This window comes from Ambystoma mexicanum, chromosome 7q (assembly GCF_040938575.1).
Source record: "Ambystoma mexicanum isolate Mex_15411 chromosome 7q, UKY_AmexF1_1, whole genome shotgun sequence".
Taxonomy (NCBI): domain Eukaryota; kingdom Metazoa; phylum Chordata; class Amphibia; order Caudata; family Ambystomatidae; genus Ambystoma; species Ambystoma mexicanum.
In genome coordinates, this window is record NC_090941.1 from 949,979,557 (window position 1) to 950,006,256 (window position 26,700).

Here is a 26,700-nt window from a genome sequence, read left to right on the forward strand (position 1 = left end):
TTGGTTGAAAGTGCATGCAGAAAGCTGCAGTTTATCTACAAATCTCAGATTTCCTCATGTGGAAGTGCACTGGCATGGCGTGCGTGGCGTTAGATGGCTGGACTTGGTACCTCTCTGTGTTACTTTACTGACAGAGCGTCCTCCAGATATACTGATCATTCATTGCGGAGGAAACCGTTTAGGGCATGTATCTGGAATTTCTTTGCAATTTGCAATGAAGGAAGGACTCACGAAGCTCATGGACATGTTTCCAAATTGTCAAATACTTTTCTCCCGTATTGCACAAAGACAAATATGGCTGCATTCTTCTGTGCTTGGTCCACAAATGGAGCAAGCGAGATGCAATGTGAATAAGGCTGTGTGTGCATTTGTAAGAGATGTTGGCATGTCCTCTTTCCACAATGAAAACATTTTGTTTCGCAGCACTTCCATTTTTCGCAGAGATGGAGTCCACCTCATATATGCTGGCAATCAGATTTTTCTTCGCAATGTACAAAATGCATTGCAACTTCTTTTGTAATCACACTAACCTATGTGACAATCCGTTTTCACCAATCTACACTTTTTGACCCACTCAGCACACCACCAAAAGGCTCTTTTCAGAGCCGCCACTTACTCCCAGCGTACACTTCATTGTGTTTGCTCCGCTTGCACCCTCCCTTTTTCCCCTACGACTGTCCGCAAACCTTTTCAGCACTCCGCGGGGGTCTACGACCGTCACTTCATAGTTCTATTGTTATACTGAGAAAGGCGGCTCTGAAAAGAGCCTTTTCAGTAATTGTTGTTGTTTTTCCATTTATTGCTTAACATTTTCCATGTATTGCTTAACAGCACACGGCACACTAAGAGAAGAAGGCAAAGGAGGGTAAGGAAGGGACACCAGCCACGGGGATAAGAAAGGGCAAGTGAACAGAGAAATATTTAGGATGAGCTTTATTTAGGTAAGGAGCAGATCTTCTGGTGCTCTGTGACTGCAGCCTCAAAAGCACTTCAAAAACTCTCCCCCCTGCAGAGTACTGCGTCACAATACGTGCACACTGTCACCTTTTGAAGGTTAAGGGTCAACAGCATTGCGAATGGCTTGTGAGGCAGCTGGAGGGAGGCGCCCCACCGCCCCACAGGAGTGTCCCTTGTGGTGGGAGGATCGGACACGGAGGATGCTGTGGAGGAACTCAATCGACTACACTCTTCACATGGCACAACCTTGCAAATGTCCACAGTGTGGAACGAAGTGAGGTATCGCTTCATGGTTGTCGTACCAAAACTGTACACACCAAATCTCCTGCGACTCAGCACCACCTCGCACTGGTTACACTTCACCAGGTTCGCACGTGCTTTTGGTACGTTCCTATACACGGAAAACAACCGTCACACCCATGACTCCCGCCGAGTGCTCCTAGTGCGAAGTTCCTCCACTTCATTCTCTTCCTCCTCTTCTTCCTCGCTCTCTACATCCTCACCCACATATCTCTCTGCAGGCCCTTAGGAAGGTGGTGGTGGAGGGTTTGGGGGCGGTGCAGAGGCTAATGACCCAACAGCAGCCATGGAAGCCATACCGATTACTGTCCTTTTGGTCACTACAGCAGTAAAGGCAGTACACCTCAATCTGCTACAGCTAGAAGGACAATGAAGATGCGCTCGTGAGTGTGGCCATTTGTAGTGGTAGAGGGGTGTGCCTCATGAGTCTTCATCCCTACAAAGCGGTACAAAAAATTTTACGCAGCAAATCCTGAGGTCTGCTATTGTTTGGGCTATGTGAAATTACATTTTTACACTCTACAATACTTTCCCTTGTGTTTACAAATTCTTTTGTACTGTTGCAGAAGCACACCAACCGTGCAAATTAGTCCCCACGCTCAGCGTGGGTTCGGTCACATGATGACGTCCTGAACACATCTGCGCCAGTACTGAAAGTCCCCTGGACAATAAATGCAGAGAATCAAACGTGCGCATGCACCCAAGTGACCTACGGACAGTGTTCGGGTCCTCAAAGTAATTCAAAGTGCGACACAAGTGAGACGGACAGTTAGGGACAGGCGCGATGTTCGCTATACGTACGTTTGTACTAGGCATGTGCACGCATGCTATGTTCACTGTACGGACCGTTCCAGTGTCCTTTGGACAACTCCATTTTGTTTGACTACGAACTTGCCGGCCACCGCGCCTGTTCTACGGATGGCACCATTTTGGCTGCGCCCGATATGGACACCTGTACTGTCCTTCAGACACTCCCATTTTGCTTATTTACACCCATTCCAGACATCTGGTGCGTTCTACGAACATGTATCATATCGTTTCCAAGCGGGTCAGCGAGGTACAATATCCTTTGGACACCCCTTTCTGTTTATGTACACACAATTTCATCAGATGGCGCGGTCAAACATCAAATCTATCTTACTTGTCATTAGTAAGGGTAGGTGTACTGCCTTTGCAACACTCCCATTCCATTCCTTGTGGATAGGTCGAACAGGCGCGCTGTTCGAGAACATTTGACGTCTTTTTAAAAAAAAAATTAAACACAAACTCTTTCTCTACAACTACAAAACCATTTAATACACACACACACACACACACACACACACACACACACACACACACACACACACACACACACACACACACACACACACACACACACACACACACACACACACACACACACACACACACACACACACACACACACACACACACACACACACACATCAATCTAAAGAAATAGCGGGGGAAGCGGACACTGAAACAAATATGGGGGAATTTGGATTTAACACGGGCTGGTTATGAGGGGAAGATTTGTGAGGGAAAGAAGGGATGGATACTTCGTCAAAACGTCTATTTTCCTCTTGCTGATTTGGGGATGGGTCACTAGGGAATGGAGAAGCAGGGCAGGTGGGGCAATGGTACCGAACGTTTCCTCTCACAACGTCCTCCACAAACTCCCGTAAACTTTTAAAATTGTCGTTTGATATGTCCATTTTCTGCTCTATCCTTTTTATCCTATCCTCTTCTATCTCGTTTGTTGCCCTTTCCTCTTTTTTTTCCTGGTCTGTTAAGAAAAAAAAAACATAAGTTAAATGCCTATAACATACTGGTCACTATTTTCCATATGCAGAACAATGTGTACCATTGTCGCTGCCTTCAGACATTTCCCCGTGCGGGAAATACTCCTCCAGCCACTCCAAAGTACTAGCCATTTCTGAGTCAAAACGACAGAAAGAAATTATTTCTGCACCACATACCAAAAAAAACACACCCACATAAAAAAAATGACCTGCACTCACACTTTTGATGTAATCTCCCTTCGTGCTACTGCATCCTTATTTTTTTATAACCATAACGTCCCCCTAACACACTTTTTTTTGTAGTGAATTGTACAGGTTTTTGGAAGAGGAACTTAATCATGACATTGTGGTAATGAAGTTGTTGTGCAGAATATGCATTTTTATTATGTGATCTTGGGAGATATGTACTGTAATATATGTACTTGATAAACATTTAACATAGAACATACAGAACCCCCTCCCTATTGATTTTAGAAGGGGACGGACCGAGCGCCTGTTTGCGGACGGGGGCGGACAGGATCAACATTACCCAAAGAGGCGGGGGGTATCAAAAATGTAGAACTACAAAAAGTTTTTTTTGTAGTTATATAATCTCAATTGTGAAAAGGTCAATTGTAACCCTTTAAAATCGGTCAAATGTTCATTCGAACAATAGTAAACGAACAATTTGGGTAATACCGTTTTCTAAACAATATATTAGTATTTGGCAATGACCAATCTAGTCATGACAAAAGGATGAGCAGAGTAATGAGCACATTAGAAGAGAAAAGGGTCTTGCCTTGAGTGAAGGTAAGTGCACATTTCATCAGAAGATCGACAACCTGGGGTACACTGTATCTGCTAGTGTCGGCCCAAACAAGAGTCCAGGAACAACATCAAAAAGAAACTGGAGTACAAGAATAAGGATGAATTGCAATCCTTTTTGGGAATGGTGGAATACTATTCCAAATTGATTCTGAATTTCGCAGACAAATCAGTAAACCTCAGACTGCTACTTAAGGACAGGACCACATACGAATGGAATGCAGATTGTGCAAAAGAGTTAATGGTAATTTAAGGAAGGACTGGATGAAACGCCATTGCTTAAGAATATCATTGTGGGAAGGCAGACATTCATATCCACAGATGTCAGTAATACAGGTCTAGGTGCTATTATAATGCAAGTAGAGAATGACAAAGAATACATAACTGTGTTCACCTCTAGACTTCTCAAGGGAGCAGAGTTGAACTATTCAAAAAGAACTGCTGGCAATAAAATGGGTCTTAGAAATATTCAGGACTTTTCTATTGGGTTCTAAGTTCATGGTCCGCACAGACCATAAACCATTAAAGGAAACTTTGCAGATTAAGGGATTGGACAAGTTTTCTACAAAGAGAAGGAGATGGGTTATGACTCTTCAAGAGTACGCTTTTGATGTGGAATATGTTCCGGGGAAGAGGAATATACTGGCTGACTGTCCCGAATAGTAGCACGTGCTGACGACGATGCACAGGATAACAAAGAAGGGGATTGTATGCTGAACATTAAACAGACAATGGTCTCAAGAGGAATGGGATGCGTTCTTGGAAATGGATGATGTTTTTAGGAGAGTGAAAACAATTGATAGAGAGGGATCCATATCTAATAGGAGTTTGGATGAGACATTATTGGGTGGAGGCTGGCCCATAAGGGATGAATTACAAGTGTAGGGGAGAATGTCATTAGGGGTGACTGAGTAATACCTTTGCACGGAGTAAGGCAAAAGATCATAGAAGTGGCCCATGAAGGTCACCAAGGCACTACTAAACCAAAACGGAGTTTGGTCCGAGTATTAGTGGCCGGATATGATTTCGAGATAGTGGTAAGAAAATATATTTCATGTGAGTTGAGTGGGAAGGGGCTTAAGCCGAGAGAAAAGCAATGACACATATATCTGTTCCAAAAATGCCATAGGAGACAGTTGGTATGGGTATTGTTGGGCCAGTTTGCAGTCGTTGTTTTGCATTGTATTAGTAGATACGTCGTCTAACTGGGTGGAGGCAAGAATTACATAGAAAATAAGGGAAATTATAGTATTTATGGAAGAAATATTTAAGCGTGACGGGTATCCCTCAGAAATTCTGACAGATGATGGGGTACAATTTAAATTGAGAGAAATACAGCTGTTTCTCCAGGACTGCATGGTGTGTAAATTCATGTTGCTTTATCATCCACTAGCCAATGGGATCATGGAAAGACTCAGTGATAAAGGATTGCATTAGGTGGGCATGGTGCATTAATGAAGATTGGGAAAAGGCAGTTCTAGATAGGATAACAGCCCATGGATTCTCTCCATGGTACTGTCTCTCTTTAAGATGAGTAGTGGGAAGAAGCCGAACAGTAAAATGTGTCCACGGTGGTAAGAAGAGCAAATGGATCTGGGGAAGATGTGGAGAGAGGCGTTGTGTATTGAGAAGAAACTGCATTACAATAAAAAGGGCTCCATGTCATTTAATCGCCAGAATTTTCAAAGCCTGGCATTTCAACGTAGAAATGTTCATCAAATGTATTTATTTTTATTTTTTGGATCGGGGTCCCCATCCCCAAACCCCCCTCAGCCACCTATTTTATCTATTCCCTAGCCCCCCAAACCCTTATATGCCATTTCCCACCCCACCCCACCCCTAAAAAATTTGATGAACATTAGTGCACGTTGAAGTGGCAGGCTTTGAAAAATCTGGCGATGAAAGGACATTGTACGCAATAAAAAGATATGAGAGAAAGCAGTGAAAGAGAGAGATGATGGAAGGTGATTAGTTGAGAGTGAAGCTACCATTTGCACTGAGAAGGAGCCTCATGAAATTATCATTGCTTCAAAAAGTTATTGAAGTATTTCATGAAGCTGCTCGGATGGGTGGAGATGGAACATGACAGAAGTGTACTTGAGATTAAATAAATACCTGTCAGAGGTTCTCCGGCTCCTGATAGTTCAGTCTTCGCATTAGCATACCTGCAAACACATTCCATTCAGGAGACAGTAGTCCAGTCCTGGCTTTAACTTTGCATTCTGGGACTTGTAGTCCTAGATGTGTTCATTATAAACCCAGGACTACGAGTCCCTGAATGCGAATTTAACAGGACGACGCTTCCGGGTCGGACAACACGCAGTATATTTTGTATTGTGTGTTGTCTGACCTGACCCACTGTGTGTTGGTGTATTTTTCATTTCGTTATTACCAATGTGAATCTTTCTAGTTCGCAGATTAGATGTTCAAAAATGCACCATTTTTCATTTCCTGCTATACATTTAATTCCGTGTTACCCCACCCCCGCCCCTCCCCTCCCCTCCCCCAGTCCTACAGGATGTTGAGTGTGGCAGATTTTGTGCATTTTCGTGTTGACCCTCTGCTCTTAATGAGCATGCCAAAATAGTTGCATTTCATTTTCTTAGAAATGGAATACCTCAAGTTTTAGTTGATTTTCTGTCTGTGTGCACAACTCAAGGCTAAGAGCTAGCTGTATGCCAACCGTCTCCAAATTTTGACATATTCGGCTTATTTATCAAATAATTATAATCACAGCAATGTCTTGTACAGCCCTTCATTTTGGATTTTTCCGGCTTTTAAGCACTGCAATTACAGGTGGTGTTATTACCCACATTAATGCGATTTGATTTATGGATCTCGAAGTATGAAAGTTGGATTTGCGCGGGGTTTGAACAGCGCACCCTGCCCTCCTGTCCGAGACGAGCATGTTACCTGTGAGCTATCCACCCCGACAGAGCCAGACGGGCAATTCATTGTGGGTGTGCAAATGAGCTTGACATTTGAGCTGACTGGCATACCCACAATGCATTGCCCATCTGGCTCTGAACTATAGGTGAACCTCCAGTGATGGCTGCTGGGTGGCGCTGTGCTTTTGTGTGACTTGTCTAATTCTACTTTGCAATTTCAGGTGAAAGGTTTTTTTTATATGTGGGATAATTCATTTGAGCCAAGTCACGCATTCCACAACCTAGTAGCCATCACTGGAAGTTCATCTCCAGTTCAGACCCAAATGAGCAAGGCATTGTGCTTATGCAAATTAGCCCAAATGCAGTGACCTGTGTGACTTGGCTGAAGTGGATTATTCTCCTTTTACATTTCAGGGAAGGCGTTTTTTCAGGAATCCGAAGAAATGAACGAGAAAAAAAAAAAACGAATGGCAGAAAACGCCAGAATGGCCGTGGAGTTGGGGGGGGGGGGGGGGAGCTGAATTCCATAAATGTCTATCAAGGTTAGCGGGGATATGCCCCGCTCGACATTCCGGGACTTCGGGGGTTGCGTGGCTGTCCATTGCTTTCATAAAAAGGAAAGCGGGGGACAATCCAACTTTAAAAATGTTTTTTAAAACAATGGAATGGAGCCTGCCGCAGGGGGATTGCTGAGGCGGTGGGACATTTAGTTATGTGCCGAAAGAAGTTAAGTACGGGGTTTGGGGGAGCAGGGGTCTGAAATGTCCGTGGGAGATGCCCGAAATTTATTTTCGAAAAAATTAATTTAGTTTTTTTCTACCTCGGTCATTTCGGATTCGATGATTTCACGTGATCCGTTTTTTCAAGCCATTTTTTTTAAAAACCCTTTTAACTTTGCTGGTGTTTGATGATAATATATTTCAGATGCACAATTCATCGATTTAAATATTACCTAAAAAGACTGGATAACTTCCAAATAATTTGGGCAAGTTACTATTTTGAATGAGAATGAATAAAAAATAGAACATGTGAAAGCATTTGAGTCACTTTGGAAGCTTTGTCACATTAATGTTTATAGTTCATACATGCTATTGGAATGGCCTTGTGGCACTTTCAGAATGATAGTGCCACACTGTACAGCTCCTAAAGGGAGTAGTCCAGATGCATGGTTGCGTGTCTTTCGTTGGAGCGTAGCTATGATGTTCCTCAAAGTGTCATGTCCTGGCTTGCGGTCACGCAGGCCAGGCTGACCAAAGCTGGGGGCATCCAGCCGACATGCTGGGGGGCACCCAGCAACACAGGGGCTGCGATCACGCAGCAGTATTATGGACAGGGATTGTTGGGGGGGGGGGTTGCCTGTCATGGCCATCCGGCAGGCAACCCTGGTGCGATCAATAGCACACGACAGGCCCAGTCCCTCGGGGTGGGGGCACAGCCTGCCAGTCCCCTGACCATGCAGACCTCTGCCACCGTCCTGGCACGAGGGTCCCACGGCATCGGGGCCTGCAGGCCTGGGTCACTACGTGAAGGCCTGTAGCCTACATCATTAAATGAGACACAAACTCAGTCGTTCCTCTTTGGGAGTCTGCAGCCGTTCTGTCTCGCATCCCCTTAAAGGGGCAATGCACATGGGAGGGTCACCCATAACACTCCTACTTTTTCATAACGAACAAACAAACGTGACTACAACATACATGCGTCCCACCTGTTACAGAACGACAAACCACTTCTCACTTCAGGCCTTGCGGGATAACCAAATACTACAGTATATCACTAACACATACCTAGATAACTCAAAATAGTTACAAATATAACACATGCTAACCAATTCTAAACCTACTCCGCGGGTGACAGTCACAGTGGGTGAGCTGCCGGTGGAATGTAGGCAGTTCTCCATTAGTTTGCACAACCCTTTATTAACCTGTGGTTCGGAACTGCAACTCCTGACAAAACGCCAAGGTCGGCGGCTGACTCTATGCACCCCTCTCAACTGCGGGGCCACCACTTCACCTTATTGTTCTTGACTGAGACCACTTTAAGCATGTGACTCCTATGCAGGTTCACAGCAGCAAACACACAGGATTACAGAGTCCTCTTTAAACAATTGCAGGACCACAGGATACCAGTTCGTCTTCTATCGGCGTCTGTTCAGGAGTCACTTCCTGTGTCCAGGTCCAGTGATGGTATGGTTCATGGCCGGCAAAGCAGCACCTGGCGGGTGCCAGGGGCCACATCGGCATAGTTCCCTGATGTGCAGAGCAGAGCAGCGGGACACCGGTCACCGGGCGTCCACGCTTCTCCATGTGCTTTTTGTGGGGCACGGTGCTGTTAATCGGGCACGGGGTGACGGGACATCACTTGCCCCCTCTCCGGCGATGTTCCCCAGTCCGGAGTGTCTCCTTCCATCAGGAGCGCAAGAGGGCGTACAAGCACTCATGCTGAGCTGCAACCCATTTCTAGCCTGATGCACTGATTCCTGGGGTTGGGGTCCAGGACTGCCTGGTTCGCTGGTCAGACACACGTTGTCTGAACTCCGGGGTCCTGCAGGTATCTCCCCTGCCCCAAACCCTGCTTAGTCTGGTCCTTCGATGGCGTGGCATGCAGGGTGTCCTTGGTGACACACAGTTGGGGCCACCAGTTTGGCAGGCAGGGTGGCTTGTGTTCTGAGGGCACTAGGCCGGGAGTCGACCACCTCCCTGCTGGTTGGCCTACCTTTTTGCTTGCTGTTACAGTGCACCATTCCTTGTCTGGCTGGCAACACTGGGCTGGATTGGCATCACCAGTGCATGGTGGGAACCACCCTCTCGGATCACCTGACAGCACCTAGCGCCCCCTCCTCGGAGTTGGGGCCCCCACACATTGTTCAGCCCAGCGGTACCTAATCCGCCGATGTCCCGGTACTCATAAATGTGAACCGTGAGGAGCGTGGGGGTGAGAGTCCCACGTTGGCCACGGTGAGGCCATGGTTGGTGCTGGGTCGATGCCATACTTCAATTGTACCGGGCGGTCATTGGTGCGGAGTCATTCATCCATTCCGTGCAGCACCATGGGCACTGCACATTGGTGAGGTACATGATGCGCAGAGTACAGCACGCTCAGGTGCACTGTGCTTGGAGCAATGCTGTGGTGCTGGTGGATTAATTCTGCCCTGCGGCCAGTGTCAACATGGCGTATGTGGTCACTCGCATTCCTCTGGATTGAATGGACTCATCCCGACCTGTCCAGTGCACCGCTTCTTCATGGGAGTGTCAGGGTCACCCGTGTTTGCTGTTCCAACCCCATGGTGGTTGGACTCAGGGACTGGTAGCTATCTCCACAAGCCCACGTTGGCCTGGTCCTTTGACCTGATGGCACGCCGGGTAATGCAGGCAGGCAGGGCCACCAACTCCTTGGTCCTAAAATGGTCTAGTAGGGGACCTTCGTGGCAGGGTGTCGAGGCCACTTGCAGGGCCGGCAAGGAGTCTTCCTTGTTGGGGTGTCCTGCTTCTCGATGGCACTGTTATCCAGATGTGCAATGCACAGGGCGTAGGCTGCTGAAATGTTCTGGCTCAGGGTTCTGATGAGCATGAGGGTGGGAGTCCCCTGTTGAACACAACACGGCTATTGTTGGTGCTGGTGCAATGCCACCCTCGATCACCAAATTGCTACCTATTGTGCGCCGCAGCCATTCCTTCTTCAGGCAGGAGCGCGCGCCCGTGGCAGTGGGACACACGTGACAGGGCGATGCTGGTGATGTGGCGCTGAGGGTGGAGTGGGCAGCCACATGTTTATTATTCAGCTCCTCTTGCATGGAGGCATGGAGCACTTCCTTGTTGGCTCCGCTGGGCTGGGCTCATTAAAAGGGCCCTTTTATTTTCCCGGGCTCTGGCGCTGGAGCACTTCTGCGAGTCACTGCCTCCAGGCCTGGGGTCCTCTTGAGCTTCCTGCGGTGCAGGTTGCAGCCTGGTTGTCGGAACTCGCCTCCTGCATGCTATAGGTGCAAGCTGGGTCCTCCCGTTGCTCATTACCCGGGATAGTTGGGGCGGGCACTCGCCCTCAGGGTATCTCACGGCAGGCTGGCTTAGGTGGGGCAGGTGGGCACTCCACGGCGGCACTCGGCCGCCTTGACACTTGTGGAGGCGGGCACTCCAGCCTCACTGCTTCGGCTGGGAGCCAGTCTATTCCTCCCGCTGGACGTTGTTTTTCTTTCTTTTGCCTCCTGCCTGGGGGCGGGGCCACATGTCTCTCCTCTCGGCGGGAGGTCAGGACACCACCGCATCGGCACCACCGCTACCTCCTCCCACGGCGGCAGATGACTCAGGCTGCTGCAGGCCGTCCCCGTCCTTCTGCACGAAGGGGCAGCCGCCTCACCACTTTTCCTTTTTCGCGGCAGTGGCCACTCGCCAGCTCTCCCTTAGGGCCGGCCGTTCCCACAGCGGGGTTTCTCCTTGGGAGGGCGCACACCCCGCTTTATATTTCGGCCGGCGAGTGCTACCTCAGTTGGGGCAGGCGCTCTGTGTCTTTCCACCTTTATTTTGCAGGAGGGGACACACTCCTCCTAGTTTTGGGTGGCAGGTGCTGCCTTTCAGGCGTAGTGAGTGCCGCTGTCCAGGCACATACAGCTGCAGCAGTACCACTGCCTCGGCTGGGGCAGGCGCTCCGCACCGTAGCATTTCATGTCTTTTCCTCTGCTCTGCACTGTTGCGGCTGCTGCCGCTTTCTCTCCCTCGTGACATACTTTTTCCTGGAGCTTCCCATCACTGTCGCGGGCCCAAGATCCCAATGGGTGCCCGAGCGGAAGCGCCACACGGAATGGTGTCGCCGCCCGTGCTGGCACCGCCACAGGGCTGCCCCTCTTCCCGGTCGCACGAGAACCCTCTCCATAGAGGGCCGCGACCGAGGAGGAGCACCAACTGGCCACTCTCCACCTCCTCTGGGGGTGCGCTACTCCTCTTGGTGGGGGGAGGGCAGCTCACCTCCCCGATGCAACAGATGACTGCACCCTACTTCGCGGCGAGGCCGCAGAGCAGCCTTCTCCATTCCTGGAAGGGGGGGGGCACATCCTCTTCTGCTGCACACGCAGCTTCCTTTCTTTTGCGGCAGGATGCCGCCTCACCGCAGGGTGGCCCGGGCCTTCACTGCAACACATACAGTGGGGCGCAGGCCTATCCTGGCGAACGGTGTGGTCGGGCACTGCACTTCTCGCTCTCCCACCTTTACTGGATTCTACAAGATCCGCAGAGATTGCACTTCGTGTGCTCGTCATCACTCTCCATGTTCCTTACGAGAGAGCGACTTCCTCGTCGCCATTGTTGGGGGTTGCCTGTCATGCCCATCCGGCAGGCAACCCTGGTGCTATGGGGCATCAGCACCATCGGGGTGGGGGCACAGCCTGCCAGGCTCCTGACCATGCGGACCTCTGCCACCGTCCTGGCACGAGGGTCCCACGGCATCAGCGCCTGCAGGCCTGGGCCTCCAAGTGAAGGCCGGCAGCCTACATCATTAAATGAGACAGACTCAGGAGCTCCTCTTCTGGAGTATGCAGCCGTTCCGTCTCACATGCCTGCATGAGCTCCTTTTATTAGCTCGGGCCATGACAGTCATGGCCAATCTTAAAGGGGCAATACACGTGGGAGGGCCACATCCCCTTAAAGGGGCAATGCACATGGGAGGGTCACCCATAAAGGGGATCACCCGACATGACATCACGGTACCCAGGCCGACACCAGCAGATGATGCCGGCGTTGCCGAGCAGGGGCACCGGCTTCCCACGGTAGAGTTGCCCGGCAGGGGCTCTACTGACATGGCTGGCAGCCATTGGGGACAGCGTTGCCCAACAGGGGCACTGTCATGGTGGAGGGCCCTGTGGGGCAGGCCCTCTGCCAGTTACTCAGCACCAGCATGGTGCTGCACAATAAAGACACAGCACACCATCTTCGGTTACTCTGAAGAGTGGGAAACCGCTCATTGCTTTTTATTGAGTAGTCACGTGATTACTGCCACGAGATCCTGGGAGATACCAAGCTCCTCAGGAGGGCTGACACAATACATCATGGACTGTCGCTGGGTACTGTAGTGAAGCAGCTACTGTGTGCATGTGTACAAGGAATGACTAAGAATGCAACAGCTTTGGCCAAACTGTGTGCTCGTAAGTGTGCTGGGAAGGCATTTTTGCCAAGGTGGAGGTTGTTTGGACTTGGGTGATGGGCAATGTGTCATAGACTCGGTCGGACGGGGCCATGAAATTGTCTCGGGCACCAATGAAAAATTGGCCCACGGTTGCAACTGCCTATTCGTTCCTTTTGTGACACTGTTTGAATAGTACCCAAGGGGAGTTTTTGCTCAAATGTGTTGCAAATCGTGCATTTTAAAGAATATTTATTCATGAACACTGGTCAAAACTACTAGCTGCATAGTGAAGTAACTCCTCAATCTGGCCCACTTTGGCCAAAAAAGTGGCCCACTTTGACCCAAAAAAACGGGCCCTTACCAGCATTTTGCGTTTTTGGTTCGACCACAGGCCTATTGCCCTGTAGGCCAGTCCGGCCTGGTCGTAGACCATGTTGGGGTGTACTGTGCTGTTAGGCTTCTGTGCGCTCGTGCACCAAAGGTGAATGTTTATCATGGAACTAGAGCCCATGCAGGCAGCTGTAACATGAATGATTGGCTAGAACGTGTCTGGGACGGAGTCGTACCCGTGGGGGAGCGTATAGGGGTGCCTGTGTGATGGTCTGCAGTGTTCCATGAAACATGGTCTTATGTGAGGGACCCTCCACCTCGTGGTGATGTTATCCTGGCGTAGCATATCCCAGTGGAGATGACCACTCCCCGCGCCCCTCCCTCCCCCCCGGCCTACGCTATGGTTACCTAGGAGGGAGGGCGGTGGAACAAAAAGGTGACTGTTCGTATGGTGGCGTCATTGGTTCACTGGCCATGCATTTCAAACCACACAGCAATAAACAAATCTGTACACATGCTCGGGCCTATTTGGTCGGCAGTGCCGCTTTCTCTCGCCCTGCTACATATACTGCACAGCCACCATTTTTATGAACAATGTTTTCCCCAGAAGATCATTGGTCGTATCTGTCTGCACGGCAAGGCTGCCCCCTTGACTGGCATTTCCGCTCCAACCCTGGAGGACCTTCATTTTGTTTGAACCGCGCTGATTTGAATTCTTTGCGGACTCTCATGCGTCACATGTATAGTGACGCCTTCGCTTCCTCGCGACTCAGTGCCAAACCAGCACAGCTGGCAGCGCCATCCAAGGGAGCCATTGCAGTGTGTCATGTCCGCATTCCTCGGTAAAAATGAAAAGCAGGCATCTGGTTTGTGGTTTTCTGCTGCTGTGTGGTATACGAGCAATAAACTGCGCGGATAGAAGCGGCGTCGAGTGGCCGGCCGATGCATGAACCGAGATGGGGGCTGCCTGCCCCTTGCACAATCACTGCCCTGGAGTTTTGTGGTGTAATTTTACACGTGCTGAGTTGACCGAACAGCGACAGCGGGCGCTCTATTGACATGCCGTGGCGTCCACGGGTCTCCGTAGCCCACTTTGTTTTCCACTCGTGGAGAGGCTTCATTTTGTGCCAGCCCTCCTTTTTGGAGCCTTCATCGCTAGGCCTCGAATCACTTCCTGGCCACCCGGGTCGTACTCCTCGCTTCCAGAAGGTTTTTATTTATTTAGATAGGATGTCGTTTGTAACAAAAACTTTATCCTATGCAAGTTGTCAGATGGCAGAGTCAGTCCTGCAGTGACGGTGCCATTAAAATATGCCCTGGTTAGTGCATTGTGGGTAACGGCTTAGTGATGGAGGTGGTAGGCCGAGCAAGGAACATGGACCAGGAACATTTTAAGAAAGTGGGCAGACATAACTAGGATGAACGTGCAAGACCTAGTGCCATTATCTATGTTTAAGCAATAGTACATTAATTCCTAAATTACATAATATCTGGGGTGTTATGGGTGTGCATTTGGGAATCCGCAGGGAGGTGGTAGGAGAGACTACCTCGATAGCTAGCAGTTTGGGTACGAGTCAGGTTTTGAATAGTTAGTTTTGATGGCTAGAGAGTGGGTATTATAGTGGGGGCGGGGTGAAAAGTAGGAAGAAGTGGTAGCCGAGGAGGCACATGGAGGATGGGGCACCAAAATGTTGAGGACCTCTTCAACTCCAAAGTGCTGTAGTTTTACTGGGATACATGTAGAAGCCACACTGTATGCGCCGCAGTAGCCAGTGGACCCATATGCAGGCGGAAATGTACATTGTTCTACCACGGTGTTTTAGGCTGTTCTCCTTCCACCCCAAGTAGCACACAACACATGCTTTGGTTTTGGCAAATAAAAGGCAGTGGAATTTTATTTGTACAGATATGGTCATAACAAAATCATAATCGCATATCATAGTATACTGTACTTTTGGGCACCGGGTCCTGAGGTTACCCCCTCTGGCCCGTGCCGCCTTCCTTGTCCCACGACTTGTGTGTGTGGTCACCGTATGGTGTCCTGTCTCCTCTTCTCCTTGTTCTCTTCCTTTTTCTAGGGTGGGAGGGTTCTTTGTGGGAAAGGAAAAAGGACGAGTCTCTGCGTTCGCAGTGCACTCGTTTGTTTGGGTCCCTGTGCAGGGTCCCAAACTGATTTGTGTTTTTCTCTGTAGCAATGCAGCTCCTTATATTGGACCCAGGGGCTTGCCCTGGGTCCTTGTTGTGTCATGTGTGGGGGCTCTGGTGCCAGTCCCCAGGCCGGCTGGCGGCGAAGGTCTCTGCACCCAGGGTGCTTTTCTTTGTTGGGGCCCTGCCTCCCTGTTTCCCACGCATCCTGGGTGCTTAGCACCTATGTTGGAAGGAAGGGCAAGGTGTTGTTTCACACCTCGCCCTTCCTTCTTACCTTCCCGGCCGGCGACTGTGTGTCACCTTGTAGCAGTGGTTGGGGCGAGGGGGACCACTGCCCCGTTTGTTGGGCTGTTTGCTTGCCCCTCTCCCCGGCCTGTTGCCATGGGACACAGGTTAGCCGGCCTCGCTTTTGTGCCTGGCAGCTTTGCCCATAACCAGTGGACCCAAATGCAGGCGGAAATGTACATTGTTCTACCGGGGTGTCTTGGGCTGTTATCCTCCCACCCCAAGTAGCACACAGCACATTGCTTTGGTGTTGGCAAATAAAAGGCAGTGGAATTTTATTTGTACAGATATGGTCATAGCAAAACATAATCACATTTCATAGTATACTGTACTTTTGGGCCCCGGGTCCTGAGGTTACCCCCCCTCGCCCGTGCCGCCACACCTGGGCTGGTAGCCGGCTGTCCAGGTCCCCCCAAAAGTCCTAGTTAGTGGCAGCCTCTGGTAGCTAGGGAATCTGTTATTTGTCTATGAAAATGCTCTATTCCTAAACCAGACAGATGCGTCCCGTCCTTGTGGAAAAGGTCAGGGTTGCCTAATGTTATGACGGTGTGTTTTATGAACCCGAGGCCCCTGGCAGTGCAGAATTTTTCAACCCCCCTGTTTAGTTTTCTTCTGGCTGTGTCCACCAATTTATAACAGTTGGCTCCTAGACATGTTTTTCTGGGTAAAATTGCAGAGTAGAACATTTCTGTGCCCCTCCAATTGTGGCCAAGGCCAGCCAGTGAGGCGCATATAATCTTGTGCAATCTTCTCCTCCCCATGGTTACTAAATCATTCCCCCCTAAGTGGATGATTAAAAATTCAGGCGCGTCCCTCTAAGCAACTAGGTCAGCTAGTTTTGTCATATATTTCCGGCCAACAGGGGCCTCTGTAGCCCCACCACGACTAAATTGTGTTCTTAAAAGATGGCCCTTTTGTCTATTCAGCCCATCGCCCGGTTCTGAATACGAAAGGGTGCCCAATTATCCAGGCAGATTTTAGCGGAACGTCTTGATCTGTTTTCGTCGGTGGGGGGGAGGGGAGGAGAGGGGAGGGAAGGAGTATGAGGAGGGGCGGAGTGCCGCTCATGCACAGAATGACTATGGATTCTGGTGCAGAGCGGGAGCGGACACATCCTGCAGCACTCCGTACACCTGCACACAAGGTGACAGGAATCTTTTCCCTAGAAGTGACACTGTACAAATTAAGACAAATGAAGAGCTTTACTTTATGCTTGGCTCCGGAGTCCTCGGTTCTTGAAGTATCGCCCAACCTGGCAAGACACCATGTAACTCCTCTCTGACTGTCCTAGAGAACACATTTACATGCAATGGCTTTGTGCCCCCTTGAGTGCTGCCTTTTTAAGGCACCCTTGATGCTTTGCTTCTTCCTCTTCTGGTTCCATTGTAATTGGTTATTTATAACACGCTTAATACCCAGAGGTGTCTAAGCACGGACCAGGGATCGAACTTGTGTTGCTCCGCGTCGTCTTGTTTCCAAGACGAGCGGTTGCCCCTGAGCTATCCTCCCGAGTTTTAAACAAATGATTTTTGGTTTGGCTCTAGCCCATTACCTGTCTATGCCCATGCCCTTCTGCTACACCCCCCAACCCCTGACTATCCCGCCTTGACCACTCCTCTTTAGTGCCAACCCCACCCTCCTTTCTCTTCCACACCCGACTGCCTGGGGAAAAAAATGTGAGCATCCCTCTTTGTTTGGTGGACGTTGCTGTGAAGGACAGGGACCTCTGAGGCCACCGGCAGTTTGTTGTTTGGCCTCCGAAGGCGCAAAGGGCATTTAAAGAATTTCACAGGAAAATTTGCCAACATCTATTCGATGCCCTCCTACAATGATGTGGTTAGTCCTAGATACCCTCTAAGAATCTGCATTAGAGATCAGGGTTAACTTGGCAAGAGGTTGCAATACGTTCATGATTTGCATTTGTTCTCGATCAAAACTGTGCATTCGGCTAAATAGTATGCAGTGTTATATGGTATTTCAGAAAGACGCGACAAAACTGTTCTGCATATCCAACTTCAATTTTATTTCCCTTTTCAGCGGGAGGAGAAGTTTTACTGCTGAAGCAAGTAAGAACGCCAGTCTGGTAGATGGACCAGTGTTTGTGAATATCCTCGTGCGCTGCAACGGTAGGCATGTTATGTGTAATGAACTTCAAGACATCCTTTTTCTAAATGATCTAATGCACATTGTGGTGGAAGGGTTAATTTGGTAGTCATATTAAATAACAGTAAAGCTTCTTCTAGTTTTATGGTATTTATTTGTTTGGGATTTTTATGTCTGCATTTTTCCAAATAAATGTTTCTCTTATTTGTTTTCACCTTTGTCATAATATGCACAGTATGTTAATGGATATTTGTACCGTGCACTATCACCACTGTAGTGGTCCCCTGGCGCTCTGGTGGTTCTGCAAGAAAAAAGTGGGGTGGGGTCCGGTTAGTGGGGATGAGCTGGCGAAGTACAAGAGGGGAGTGATGTGTGGCCTCAGCCCAGAATTCAGTTGGCTTAGCTTGGGGTGTTATACTGCCGGAATACATTGTGTGCTGTTGTACGGGTCTATGTGTGTTTTATTTTGTTGTTGCAGTTTGGTGAAGTTTGTGCGGATTGCTGCATTGTAAGTTTGTGATTGTTTTTGGTTGGAGTTTGAGAGGTGTGTGTAGAGGGTGAAGTTGTTAGTGGGTTGGTTAGTTGGCCTTCCTGTCTTGAAATAGGGCGAAAATGTCCGTTTCTAATCAGGTGGTGTGTGTGGGCGTCTCCGTGTCCATCACCAGCTCAGGGGCTTTACGACACTCTCGGTCCATTTCCAATATGGCATCCTTTCATATGCATAACTTTGCCCAAGTTGGTGCAACCGGCTGCCTACGTGGCCCCTGTTTGTGTGCAGGGCGGGCAGGCGTTCATGCATCCTTTGCAGTCTAGCCCAGGAAGCATTCCTAATCTAGTAGGAGGGTGGCATCGGTAAACCCAGGTTTGCTCCCTCCATGTGTTGAGTCCTGCTCGGCCTGTATCATCTTATTCGGTTGCTCATTCATGTTACCGCTCCTACCCGTTTGGTGTGTTGCAAGGCTAGTGCTTGCACTTATGTCCAGAGGCGGCGTCTGCCTACATTCACAACTCTTTTGTCCATGCCCTTGTCAATATCCACAGCTTAATTAGTGTGGCAAGTGCTAATGTTTACCCAACTTTATTACATTTTACATATGTCATATGTCATCGAATGAACAACTCAATTCTTCGGGATGAGACAATTGTGGATAAAATCAGATCTTAAGCGGATCATTTTGTGTTGGAGAATAGGACGGATGGAATGGATGTTGGAACAGTCTGGGAGGCATTTAAATGTACAATGCGGGGATGATTTTGGGCTTGTCCAGTAGTAGGAGGAAATGTTTGGAAAGGAAAAGTTTGGATTTGGAACAGAATATTAAGCAACTCTCAAAGGATTTGATAAATTATTCTGTGAATTTGGAGAAGAGGATGGCACTGAGGGGACTGCAGAGGGAGTTGAATGAAACTTTGAAAATGAAGGCTGAAAAGGACTTGTTCAAGTTGAAATATTCTTATTTTGAATATGGTGAAAAGTGCAATCGCTGGCTTGCCTTTAGATTGAGACAGCAGCAGTCAGAAAGGTCTATCACTTCTATTAAAAGAGAGAATGATCCGGTGACCTGTGATCCAAAACTGATTAATGAGACATTCAAGGAATACTATATGAAGCTGTATCAGAATGAGTTGGGAGTCAATGGATTGGATGAGTCATTTTTGGAAGGGTTGGAAATGCCTAGAGTGATTTGGAGAGAGCCATGCTGGGAGAGGCTGTGACTGTGGATGAAATGAAATCTGCGATAGGGAGATTGAACTCGGGCAAGTCTCCTGGTCAGGATGGTTTGCCGGCTGAATTTTATAAAATCTTGCCTGATTCGGCGGTGGACCTTTTGCGAGATGTTTTCATGGAATCTAGGGTGGGGGGGGTTTGCTTCCTGCTTCTACTAGTCATGCCATTATATCGGTTTTTCTTAAGAAGGATAAGGATGGTTGCTTGACTTCGAACTATCGTCCCATCAGCTTGATTAATACTGATAATAAGATTTTGGCGAAATTGTTGGCCGTGCGCTTGCAGTCTCTTCTTGTGAAGTTGGTGCACACTGATCAATCAGGTTTTGTTCAAGGCCGGAGAACATCTAGTAATATTAGGACTTTATTATTGTTGATGACACATGCACAGGATATGGAGGATGATGTGGCTGTGTTTTCTTTGGATGCGGAGAAAACGTTTGATCGCGTTGATTGGAACTATTTGATCTCTGTATTGCGTGCTATGAATCTGGGAGAGGAATTTATTTCCTGGATTAGCTTGCTTTATGCTTGTCCGACTGCCGCGGTCAGAACTAATGGGCAATTGTCAGACTCTTTTGTACTACAGAGGGGTACGAGACAGGTATGTCCTTTATCCCCGCTGATATTTGTTTTGGCCATGGTACCGTTGGCGATTTCCTTGAGATGTGACGTGGGAATACAGGACCTGAGTTTTCATGGTGCTGATCAAAAGTTGTGGTTTTATGCGGATGATCTGCTATTATTATTACGGAATTTGACAGTGTCCCTTCCGGCCTTGCTGGATGTTTTAGATAGATAGTATGCGGTGGCAGGATTTAAGGTCAATTGGTCTAAATCTGAGGTATTGCCGATTTCAGGTTACTGTGATAAGAGTTTGATTACTGGACTTGGGTTTCAGTGGTGTGACAGGAAACTGAAATATCTGCTGGTGGATGGGATGGTTGTGGTGAACATGAATGAGGTGTGTGGTGACTTGAAAATGAGCATTTTGAGGTGGTCTTTGCTTCATTTGTCCCTTTGGGGCAAGGTGAACACTCTAAAAATGAATGCAGCACCGAAAAATAAATTAATTACATTCTTGGTATGCTTCCGGTGAGAATTGGCCAACATTTTTGGAAGAAAATTGATGGTTTGTTGCAGTCCTTTCTATGGGATAATAAGCCGCCATGGCTAAAATTATGGAAACTTCAGTTGCCAGTGGAAAAAGGGGATCTGGGGGTGCCGAACTTCAGGGCGTATCATTTAGCTTTTTCAAGTCATTTTATTGTTCCCTTTTTGATGGATATGCCTGATAAATGGGTAATTGCTGAGGCAAGTATGTTGTGACCGCTCCCTCCAAGAGCAATTCTCACGGCAACAAACAAGTTATGTAAGAAATCGCCTTTGACAGTTTTTCTGAGAGAAACGTGGAGACAGGTACATGAATTGTCGGGATCGGTTGCTTCAAAGACCATTCATGCATCCATTTGGTTGAATCCGTTGATTTCTGTCGGGGGTAAGTCTTTATTCTGGCCGGGTTGGTTTCTAGGTGGAGTTCTCTGGATTGATGATGTTCTGGTGGAAGGTGAGTGGATTGGAGAGTGTGAGTTGCGAGCGAAGTTTCACATTGATAATTTCAGATCTGATGACTTCAGAAAATTGAAAAGATGCATAGGCGATGTGACGGAGCAAGGAAGTTCAATGGTAAATCTCTATCTTAAAGAGAGGGAGCGAAGTGGTTGTTCGATTGCTAGCAGGATTTATAATTGTATTGTGTCTGCTTATAAGGAAAATTCTGATTTGAGAGATGAATGGGGAAGGAGATTGGGGTGTGAGATTTCACCCGAGATGTGGTTGGATATGTGTGCGAATGTTAAACTATGTGCTATTGATTTGGTGGAACGGTCAAGACAGATAAAGATCCTCAATAGTGTTTTGGAGTCCGGAACGAATGTTTAAGAGGGGGTTGATGGACTCGGATGATTGCTGGTGTTGTGGGAATGGACAGGGAAGTTTTGGAACATGTACTGTGGGAATGTGTGCGTGTACGGGGATTTTGGCATGATGTTTGTTGTGCCTGTCTGCGTGTTCTGAATATGGATGTTGAATTGGATTTTATGACAATGATTTTGGGAGGTGGAGAATTGCTGGAAGATCTCTGTGTCACGGAAAAAGTTTCTGCTCCGTGGTGCTAGTCTGGGCAAAAAGTTGGTTCTGAGGGGCTGGAAATCAAGGATTGCACCAGTTCTTGAAGATTGGATTGAGGGGATGTCTGCCCTTGCATCCATGGAAAAGGTGGTTTTTAAGAGGCAAGGGAAGTTGAGTATGCATGGGAGGGTTTGGGATGACTTCCTGAACATTTACTAGATTCTTTATGGTAATATATTTATATTGTTTGTACTGATTGACTAATTTTATTATTTATCTATATGTAAAATTTCATAAATAATAAAAAATAAATAAAAGAAAAACATTTTACATATGTCAGGAATACCATATTGCCATATTGGAATTCACAGCTGCAGAATTTAATAGGGGTGCACTCGCGTATGCCCATGGCTTCATGCAGACGGTTCAATGTGATAATGTCGCCGTGAAGAAGTCAGCAGGTAGGTGACTCTTCTTGCCCCCCCCCCTTAAAATTCTTTCCTGAAATATTCTAGGAGGGGAAATCATTATATATTACCTCCAATCCTAGAATATTTGGGGAAAAGGTTTGATCGTCTGGAGGGTGCATTTTTAGGGAAATGTCACCACCTGCCATTTTCATGGCGGCATTATAAATGGATACTGGATACGATGTAGACCACACAAGAAAATACAGTAAAACTATTTCTTTTCGAGGTAAACGGGCTGCATTTTATTACATAAACATTTCAAAACTTGACTGGGACGTCAACTAATTGCTACATTTTAAAACCAGTTAACATGGCCATGTCCCCAGCATCCCCTTCTGACCCACCAGTAGCCTGTTGGCCTACTCGCTGTTTGAGCTTATCCTGGGTGAATTCAAAAGCCAAGCAGACAGTCGAAAACCCAAGCCTGGGATCCGCCTTTCTCCCCGATGGCCAACCCTTGAGGCCAGCTAACCGTCCACGCCTGCTTGTTGGCCTATTGGATGTGAGAGGACCCTGCACCCACAGCCCGGGTAGCACAACATACTTCATCTAAGTTCAAAATTAGTCCTGGTACTAAGATCTCCATATACATTGTGTAGGTCCCCGTCAATGGTCCACAGGGCAGGTGGGCTACTGGCCCAGAGCCCTCCCCAATGCTAGGGTAAAGGCACGCATGAATACCCCCCAGTAAATGATGAATGAAAACATCCATCCCTTCATCTGAAAGATGAACACTATCACGGTGGAACAGCGCTGGGGAGGCGAGCCTTAACAGTCCATGTCTAAAATTGTGCAACCTCTGGAAGCGAGTGGACTTGGATAGCTCAAGGTTCCGTTTTTCCACTGAAGTGTTAATCACTGCAGGTTGGATCCCTTCGCCCCAATACTGCCAAGGAATCATCTCAGACCACACTATTGTAGTGCCCTTAAAGCAACATGCCACCCGTGTGTAGCACTAGGCCATCTGGGAGTGGGAGCCGGCCTTCTTTGAACTGTGGCCAACAAAATACTCTGCAGATGCTGCAAACACAGGCCCCCAGCTGCCAACCAGTAACACGATAACTTGTTGCAAATGTGTGTCTCCTGCCAAACTGGGTCCTTAAGCCTTGCCACTGCTCTTGATATAAATGAAAGCCTGCAAACCAACGCAACTCTTTGAATGGGCCCAACCTCAGGAAGAAAAAAGTGAGAAGTTAAGGTAGCACATACTTAAGGAGGCAAAAGTAATTCTGACCTGACATACCGCTGGTAACATTCAGACTTCCAACCGCTTATTTGATATGATATGATATGGCATTTGTAACGCGCCTATACACAGGTGTTTCAAGGCGCGACGAGGCAGGGAGGGGAGGAACAAGGGGAGACAGACAACGATCCTACTAGGCCAGGTGTCATTCAGATCGCGCAAGTGCAGGGGTGGGGGAGGGGGAAAAGTGCAAGGGGAAGGGGAGGGGGGGAAGTGCAGTACAAGGTAAGTGGCGTAAAGTAATAAATAAATAGGGCCAGCTGGTGGCAAGTGCAAGGTAAGTGCAGAACAAGTGCTGGAAAAGGGGGGGGGCTGTAGGGATACAGAGACAGTCCCGCAGTGCAGAGGGGTTCCAGGGCATCAGTGCAAGTGGAGAGTGGCTGGGCCCAGGACCGAGGCCGTTAAGAGTGGTCCAGTTGCAGAATCAGTGCAGTTTCAGTGAAGAATATTAGCTGTTCAGCAGGGGAGAGGGAGAGAGAAAGCAGAAGCAAAGAGGAAGGTTTTGAGGTGCTTCCGGAACCGGAGATGGTTCTCCTCTCCTCAAATTTCTTTTAAAGTATGTGGTGGGAGGCCCACCACTGCCGCCTCTGTGGCGCCACCTATGCGGAAAGAATGAGAAGTGAAACTGGAGGTAGGAAGGCCCAATCTTTGACATGCTTTCTGCAACACTCTTCCAAATTGAAATTGGGTCACCACCCAAATGCACTAGAAGGTTAGGATGGCCGGGCACCCGTCTTGTTATCAAATACTGTTTTAGGAGACAAGTCAGGCAGGGTACCATGCCTGGGACGGGACTGCAAAAAGTGTCACCCAAGCACCTCTTCCCAACTTGTCGGTCTTTGTCCTGGGAAGATGCAAATTTACCTGGTCCAGGTAAAGCTGGTCTTGAGAATTTCAAACCCTGCGATACATCTCCTCTAGAGGATGCCAATAGTTTGCTCACTCTAATAGCCCCAAAGAAGGGCATACTGCAGCTGGGAATAACGCTGCCTCATAGGCTGAAGAACAGAGACACAAGAGAACCCCCAACATGCTCTGGAGTAGAGCTAGATTAAAAGGGCGGCAGGAATGTGGGGGCACTGGTGCCAACCTAGCCCACCCCTGGAACGCCGCCTTTATTATAAAAATCGGAACTGAAATCCCTCCCGCCCTGCAGCCTGGAGAAGACAGAAATGCGAATGATTGGCTCCAGTCCCTTTAGCCTCTGCAGATAAGTTGGCACATTAGACCAATTGAAACTTCCCAAAGCCTGTATTCCTTGCAGAAACAATAATAAGCCCAGAATGATGCTCCAGAAGCCTTTTTTGTCTTTGGTTCACAGATAACGCTATTAAGGATCTGAAGACTGGGCTCCAATACTCCGCAGGTCCACAGGGAGCACTGCCATCTACCATAGGCCGTAGTCGTCGTCAACTCTGCCATCTTAAAACGAGATAAAGCATCAGTTGCATTGTTTCTCACCTCTGGGACATGACCAGCCTGAAACATAATGTCATAATGCAAACAGTACAATATTGGCTTCTTAAATAGACTGAGCACCAACCTGCATTTCGAAGTGTGTCTATTAATGACGTCGACTACTGGCATACTGTCGGACCAAAAGACAATGCCTTTTGCACTGAGAGATCCACCCCCAACCCGTAACAACCCCACAATTGGGAATAATTCCAGAAATGCAGCATTACGTGTTAACCCGGACTCTGACATTCAGTTGGCCAAAAATGAATGCACCAGTGTGTCCCAAAGATTGCTCCGAAGCCGACAGAGCCTGCAGCATCTGGAAGTAAAGAACGCTCGCCACTTGTAGCTGGCCCTTGAAACTAGGGAGGAATTCTAACCATAGCTTCAAATCCTCCTTTACTTCCCTAGACGATCTGGCGTGGTGATGTTTCTCCTTAAGACCATACCTGGCCCTAGATATTCTACGAGAGAAAGCCCTCCCCATGGGACTCGCTCTTAAGGCAAGAGTTAACTGACCTACCGGCACTTGTAGCCGATGCAGGGTTACTTTCTTAGCATTTAGGCATACATTCAAAGAGTTCCTTTGTCACTTTGTCTGCAGCAGCCTTAATTTCCCTGCCACCGAATATCCCCAAGGAGGTCGGGCACGTAGCTGGACCTGACGTTTCTTCACAGGCAGACATAGCTTGTAAGGACTTTTGGTAAGACGCTGACCCGGGCCTACCAAAGAAAAAAATCAGCCAGGCGGGGAATCACACCTTTCGGTGATGTCATGTTCACTAAGCACCATTCCAAGAACCTGCTGAACCTCTCAAAGTATGCCCACGGAACTGAACAGCCCATAAGCATACATCTGTCAAAATACAAGACACCCTCGAACTGGAACCCCAGGAGGCGGGAATCAGCCGGGTGTACAGGTAATGGTGTAAAGGCTCGACTATTGGCCTTCGCCATCAGTGCACCCATGCTCGGTAACACTAACTTTCTGATTGCAGATTCCTAACATGTGTACCTTACTGCACATAACTTTGGATCAATGCCATTGTTCACTGAATGGCCCTTTGGGTACAACAGATTGAGGATTAGTCTGGACTGCTCCTCTTCTGTCTTAGGCGCTATGCCCAGAGGATAAATCGGAGAAAGTGGGGACTCAACTCTCAATCATTTGGCGGGCGGTTGTGGAATTTACAGAGAGTTTAGATTCTTTGGAATCAATCCGATTCGAGCATACATGAAGGGTATCCTAAAATGTTCCAAAAACTGGTAATACAAAAACTGTGCCTCTGATATATGGAGGTATGCACTTAACCATGGAGCCAATACGTGAAACCTAACCAGGGACTCTTTTCTGGCTGAAAGCCTGCCTACTCGTTTCTTTTGCGAACTATCCTTTTGCCTCTTGAAGCACATAAGTTCTGGGTGAGAAGACCCTCTGCAAATGAGCAGATGTGTTTAAGTCTGCGAGATGAGCCCTTTGGGCACAATCTTTTGTTGTACTTCTAGCAGACTACCTTTGTGTCAGCAGGCAGACCTGAGCAGCGAAAGGAATTGGTTGCACTTTTCCCATTGGGTGCCATTTCATCTAGCCAACTATTGACATCCCTCTAGTGCCACCTCATCTCAGGACGATTGTGCTTCATGTGGCGGAACATAGTGTCGTATTTCAGCCAAGCCGCCTGATCATACTTGGGCTGTGCTGACACAATGGTGTTGAGGTGATAAGAGACCCCTCGCCCCCCCAAACTCTTTTTCTCAATCAACACGCTCGCTTAAGTGGCAAAACCAGTGAGCCAATTAGATAGGCTCCTCTCTACCCAGATTTTCTTTGTCTTGGCCAGCAAGTCCTTCCCTTCATTTGCTTTCTCAAAACCCCACCTTTGTGAAGATCAACAAGCATTCACCTTTCTGGGAATTCTCTTTAACGTCGTTATTCAAGT

At 48.1% G+C, this 26,700-nt stretch overlaps 1 protein-coding gene across 3 annotated transcripts in view; it reads left to right on the forward strand.

Moving 5' to 3' along the window:
* The window catches only part of PAK1 (p21 (RAC1) activated kinase 1), a 724,626-nt gene that overhangs the window by 208,511 nt on the left and 489,415 nt on the right, over positions 1–26,700 (forward strand). For all 3 annotated transcript variants that reach the window (XM_069639982.1, XM_069639985.1, XM_069639983.1), the window contains exon 2: positions 17,663–17,751. The gene's annotated coding sequence lies outside the window, so the exon portion shown is untranslated. The remainder of the gene's footprint in view (positions 1–17,662; positions 17,752–26,700) is intronic.